Source organism: Arachis hypogaea, chromosome 16 (genome assembly GCF_003086295.3).
Source record: "Arachis hypogaea cultivar Tifrunner chromosome 16, arahy.Tifrunner.gnm2.J5K5, whole genome shotgun sequence".
In the NCBI taxonomy this organism is placed as follows: domain Eukaryota; kingdom Viridiplantae; phylum Streptophyta; class Magnoliopsida; order Fabales; family Fabaceae; genus Arachis; species Arachis hypogaea.
In genome coordinates, this window is record NC_092051.1 from 107,393,408 (window position 1) to 107,400,182 (window position 6,775).

The following is a 6,775-nucleotide window of genomic DNA, read 5'->3' on the forward strand; positions in this document are numbered from 1 at the left end:
GTTTAGGTTTCTCGTATTTAATATATAATGTTCTGTAAAAACTTAAGCTAGGTGACCGTAAGATAGGTGTGAATACATGAGTACGATATTTTTCTAGCTCCTTTAACGATGATTGTTGATATGGATTAAATATTTGTTGGTGGTTATTTTACATAATAAGAGTAGGATGATAAATGATGGGTGAATGATGTTTGATATGTTGAAAATGATGGATACGTATAGGTAGAGGATTGAAGATGAATTATTGTTATAATTGTGAAGTTCATGATTGAAAATTATGTAGAAAGGAGGTATAGTTGATTATCGTAAGTTGTGGAGGCAGTATGTCTGTGATATGGTGTATTGGTGAGTGGTTTGTAACTTTAAAATGTTGATTGATTTTGATTTTGGTAAAAATGGATGTCTAAGAGGTTTGGTGAAGTAAACTTGGAAAATGACGAATTAAGAATGAAAAGTGCGAAGATGTGACTGAATTAGAATTTAGGGGTGAATGTTGAGACTGGCAATGACTGGTATGGCCAAAATGGCCGAGATGGTAAGGTTTGGGGTGCGAACCCACTTGCGTGTTAACTTGAAAACGTGTTCGGATGGCAAGTTGAGGATGAAAGTTTCCTCTCATGTCGTGATGGGATGTGCAAAAGGTGGAAAGGCACTCTCCTTCGATGTGGAAAGGCACTCTCCTTCGTTTATGATCCTCCCGGAGATGCACAACCTAGAGACAAATGTCTGTGTTAGCTACCAGATGTGTCGGATTCTGGCGATTTAACAGACACGTGAGCTCACGGTCAGTAGGACAGGCATGCATCATGTTGCATTTGTTTGCTGTTTGGGTGTAGATAATTGTTTTGTTTTGCCTATTTCATAATTTATGTTTAACTGGTAAATCTGATACTTGCTGTAACTTCTCCTTAAATGTGTTTGTCTTGTAATTGCTTGTGTTTATGATTGTCTTTCTATTTTGAGTACTTTGTGGTGGACAAATAGTAATGATGATTTGTTTTGAAATGGGGCAGAGATTGGTTTGAGTTTATTTGGGGCGGAGGCCGAGACAGTTTGATTTGGGCCATAGGCCGAGAGTGGTTGGATAAGTGGTAAGGGTTGGTTAGCAATGACTTGTTAGTGAATGGTAAAATGTATAGAATGTTATGTTAGGTGTAAGTGAAAGTAAACTACAGGGTTAGAGTTATATTGTGACTTGGGCACCTTAAAGAGTTTTACCAAATTTATAGTTCAGTTTAGCCCTATAGGTGTTATAATCTGAGTGTCGGCGTCCTAGGATTGCCTCTAGCTTTCCCGGGACCTTATTTATTATATATGTGGGCACCTTAAACATATTGAGAACTCCTGGTTCTCATCCCATACAATATTATTATTTTTCAGATGTAGGTTGAGAAGCACCACTCTGTATTCTAGAGACTCTGATGAAGCGAATAACTCTTGGGACTCAGGGTTGTATTTTTACTTATATTTATATATGTATTTAGATTCTCCACCTTGTATATTATGTTTGTCGCTATTAGAGGTTGACTCGGAGAAACAGGTTGTCATTTTCTTCTTTGAGTCATTTTGGGATCCTCTTATATATACATATACTTATATGTTCTGGCCGGTTTATCTTCGCGAACCTAGTTGGAAGCTGTGTTAATTATATCTTTGACACTCCCTTTTTATATTTCATACAAATATATCTTACTTTTCTTTGTATGCAAGTTTCCGTTTACGCGAGTGTTACGACTTTTGCTTTGAGCTTTCCTTCAAAGGCTCGTAGATATAAAACTTTTCAACTATTATTATATATATTTTTACTTTTAGAGGTCGTAATACCTCACCACCTCTGTCTTATGACTTAAGCATAAGATTCTGTGGGTAGGGTGTTACATTATGGTATCAGAGCAGTTCGTTCCCGTAGAGCCTAGGGAATGGACTCACTATGCTTCTGAGCATACTCTGGCTATGTCTACATGCTATTTAGGATGTCTACTTGACATATATAGCATAATAGTCTATGAGCATTAACTTTGGAGATTCAAAGCACTAGACTTTAGATATTAAGACTGATCACCTTAATATCAATTGTTCGGTAGGACAAGAACCAGATGGCATCTTGTGGATGTGAGCAAGGTAGTACGATTGATTCTCAAGCTGCTCTGGAGAATATGGCTGCTGCTGTGCAAGCTTCTGTTGAAGGAATGGATCGAACAAACTAGAAATGGCGATAGAGACGGTAATGAACCTCGTAGTGGAGAAAATCAAGGACTCAAAACTTGTGCAGCTAAAGTAAAAGTCAATGCGTTAATTAGAAAGGTAAAAAGATACAAGAAGATGTTTGGAGGAAGCAAGAGAAGGATTAAGTTCTTAGTAGTTGATGATCAGAGTAACGCTACTGAAGTACAGTGAATTTGGTGGCTCTAGAATTGTAGAGACGAGAGAAAAGAGACCAAGGATATGGAATGATTTCGAGGGCTGTCGTAAGGTCAAAGATGAAAAGTGTGAGTGTGTGGCTTAGGCTAGAATGATTTGACCCTAACTAAGAGATAAAACAATTGTTTAGTGTTTGAAATAGTTGTGAAGGACTTAAGATTTAAATTGAATTAGATGGCACTTATATAGGATAAAAAAATTTGTAATCATTAAAAAAGAGCTAGATGAAGCTAAGAGTGAAACAAACGGGTAGAATTAGTGATGAGCAGATAATTTATACGCTTTTTGGCATTGTTTTTACATAGTTTTTAGTATATTTTTATTAGTTTTTAATTAAAATTCAGATTTCTGGACTTTACTATGAGTTTGTGTGTTTTTCTGTGATTTCAAGTATTTTCTGGCTGAAATTGAGGGACTTGAGCAAAAATCAGATTCAGAGGTTGAAGAAGGACTGCAGATGCTGTTGGATTCTGACCTCCCTGCACTCCAAGTGGATTTTTCGGAGCTACAGAAGTCCAAATGGCACGCTCCCAATTGCGTTGGAAAGTAGACATCCAGGGCTTTCCAGTAATATATAATAGTCCATACTTTGATTAAGGATAGATGACGTAAACTGACGTTGAACGCCAGTTCCATGCTGCATTCTGGAGTCAAACGCCAGAAACAGGTTGCAAAGTGGAGTTAAACGCCAGAAACAGGTTACAAACTGGCGTTCAACTCTAAGAAAGACCTCTACACGTGTAAAGCTCAATGCTCAGCCCAAGCACACACCAAATGGGCCCCGAAAGTGGATTTCTGAATCATTTACTCATTTCTGTAAACCCTAGTAACTAGTTTAGTTTAAATAGGACTTTTTACTATTGTATTTACATTCTCTTTGATTAGTTTTATGCTATCTTAGACCTTTATAGGGGCTGGCCATTCGGCCATGCCTGAACCTTTCACTTATGTATTTTCAACGGTAGAGTTTCTACACTCCATAGATTAAGGTGTGGAGCTCTGCTATTCCTCATGAATTAATACAAAGTACTACTATTTTTCTATTCAATTCAAGCTTATTCCTTCTCTAAGATATCCATTCGCACCCAAGAACATGATGAATGTGATGATTATGTGACGCTCATTATCATTCTCACCTATGAACGCGTGCTTGACAAACACTTCCGTTCTACATGCAAACAAGCTAGAATGAGTATCTCTTAGATATCTAATATAGGGGACCGAGTCCGAGCTATTAGAGTCTTCGTGGTATAAGTTAGAACCCATGGATGGCCATTCCCGAGATCCGGAAAGTCTAAACCTTGTCTGTGGTATTCCGAGTAGGATCTGGGAAGGGATGGCTGTGACGAGCTTCAAACTCGCGAGTGCTGAGCGTAGTGACAGATGCAAAAGGATAGTAAATCCTTTTCCAGTATGATCGAGAACCGACAGATGATTAGCCATGCAGTGACAGCGCATTGGACCATTTTCATAGTGAGGATGAGATGTAGCCATTGACAACGATGATGCCCTACATAAAGCTTGCCATGGATAGGAGTAGGAATGGTTGGATGAAGGCAGCAGGAAAGCAGAAGTTCAGAGGAACGAAAGCATCTCTATACACCTATCTGAAATTCTCACCAATGAATTACATAAGTATCTCTATCCTATGTTAATTATCTTTTATTTCACTATAATCTCTTAATACATTTGAACTTTCCTGACTGAGATTTACAAGGTGACCATAGCTTGCTTCAAGCCGACAATCTCCGTGGGATCGACCCTTACTCACGTAAGGTTTATTACTTGGACGACCCAGTGCACTTGCTGGTTAGTTGTACGAAGTTGTGAAACGGAATTAAGATCATGAACGTGCGTATTGAGTTTTTAGCGCCGTTACCAAGGATGTAATGATCACGATTTCGCACACCAAGTTTTTGGTGCCGTTGCCGGGGATTGTTCGAGTTTGGACAACTAACGATTCATCTTGTTGCTCAGATTAGGTAATTTCATTTTATTTTAATTTTAAGCTTTTATTTCTAATTTTCAAAAAATACATAAAAAAATTTAATAAAATAATAAAATCAAAAATATTTTTTGTGTTTCTTGCTTGAGTCTAGAGTCAACTTTTAAGTTTGGTGTTAATTGCATCTTTTTAATTTTCTAAAAATTATTTTCGAAACTTTCATGCATTGCATTCTTCATGATCTTCAAGTTGTTCTTGTCCAGTCTTCTTGTTTGATCTTCATATTTTCTTGTTTTGTGTCTTTTCTTGTTTTTCATATGCATTTTAAATTTGTTAATGTCTAAAGAATAAAAATTTTTAAGTTTGGTGTCTTGCATGTTTTCTTTTCTTGAAAATTTTTCAAAAATAAGTTCTTGGTGTTCATATTGACATTCAAAGTGTTCTTGGTGTTCATCTTGACATTCATAGTGTTCTTGCATGCATCACATGTTTTGATCCAGAATTTTCATGCATTGAGTCTTTTTATTGTTTTTCTCTTTCATCATTAAAAATTCAAAAATCAAAAGAAATATCTTTCCCTTATTTCACTCATAAATTTCGAAAATTTGGATTGACTTTTTCAAAACTTTTTAAAATTTAGTTATTTCTTATGAGTCAAATCAAATTTTCAATTTAAAAATTCTATCTTTTTCAAAATCTTTTTCAAAATAAAATCTTTTTCAATTTTCTTTTCATATTTTCGAATTCCTTTTTTTAAAATTTTTCAAAATATTTTTCTTATTTTATTTCTTAATTTTCGAAAATTTTATTAGCATTTAATGTTTTGATTCAAAAAATATTAAGTTTGTTACTTGCCTAGTAAGAAAGGTTCAATCTTTAAATTCTAGAATCATATCCTTTTAGTTTCTTGTTAGTCAAGTAATCAACTTTAATTTTCAAAATCAAATCTTTTTAAATTTCTTTTTCAAAATCAATTTCAAAATCTTTTCTAACTTCTTATCCTTTCAAAATTGATTTTCAAATCTTTTTCAATCAATCTTATCTTTTTGTTTCAATCATATCTTTTTCAAAAACAAATTTCAAATCTCTTTTAATCAATCTTATCTTTTTGTTTCAATCATATGTTTTTCAAAACTGCCCAACTAACTCTCTACCTTTAATTTTCGAAAATTCCTTCCCTCTTTTTCAAAATTTTATTTTAATTAACTAATTGTTTTAATCTTTAATTTAATTCAATTTCAATTTTTGAATTTTCAATTTAATTTTGAAATATTCTTATTTTATTTCATTAAATTTTTGAATTCTTCTCTCATCTCTAATCTCCCTCTATTTATTTATTCATCCATTAACACTTCTATCCTCACCCTTGTGTTTGGATTCTCATCTCTTCCTCCTTCTATTCTTACTTTCTTCTACTAACATAAAGAAATCTCTATACTGTGACATAGAAGATTCCATATTTTCTTTTTTGCTTTTTTTTCATTTTTCATATGAGCAGGAACAAGGATAAGAACATTCTGAAGCTGATCCTGAACCTGAAAGGACTCTGAAGAGGAAGCTAAGGGAAGTTAAAGCACAACTCTCTGGAGAAAATCTGACAGAAATTTTCAAAAAAGAAGAAGATATGGCCGAAAATAATAACAATGCAAGGAGGATGCTTGGTGACTTCACTGCACCTAATTCCAATTTACATGGAAGAAGCATCTCAATACCTACCATTGGAGCAAATAATTTTGAGCTTAAACCTCAATTAGTTTCTCTGATGCAACAGAACTGCAAGTTTCATGGACTTCCATCCGAAGATCCTTTTCAGTTCTTAACTGAATTCTTGCAGATCTGTGATACTGTTAAGACCAATGGGGTTGATCCCGAGGTCTACAGGCTTATGCTTTTCCCGTTTGCTGTAAGAGATAGAGCTAGAGTATGGTTGGACTCTCAACCTAAAGATAGCTTGAACTCTTGGGATAAGCTGGTCACGGCTTTCTTAGCCAAGTTCTTTCCTCCTCAAAAGCTTAGTAAGCTTAGAGTGGATGTTCAAACCTTCAGACAGAAAGAAGGTGAATCCCTCTATGAAGCATAGGAGAGATATAAGCAACTGACCAAAAAGTGTCCTTCTGACATGCTTTCAGAATGGACCATTCTGGATATATTCTATGATGGTCTGTCTGAGCTATCAAAGAAGTCACTGGACCATTCTGCAGGTGGATCCATTCACCTAAAGAAAACACCTGCAGAAGCTCAAGAACTCATTGACATGGTTGCTAATAACCAGTTCATGTACACTTCTCAGAGGAATCCTGTAAGTAATGGGACGCCTCAGAAGAAGGGAGTTCTTGAAATTGATACTCTGAATGCCATATTGGCTCAGAACAAAATATTGACTCAGCAAGTCAATATGATTTCTCAGAG

General features: G+C 35.3%; 1 non-coding gene across 1 annotated transcript; it reads right to left on the reverse strand.

The window, feature by feature from the left end:
• Positions 1-6,383: 6,383 nt before the first annotated feature.
• LOC112761143 (small nucleolar RNA R71) lies at positions 6,384-6,491 on the reverse strand. Its single transcript, XR_003181552.1, has one exon. It is a non-coding gene; the product is annotated as a small nucleolar RNA R71 (small nucleolar RNA).
• Between the last annotated feature and the right edge of the window lie 284 nt (positions 6,492-6,775).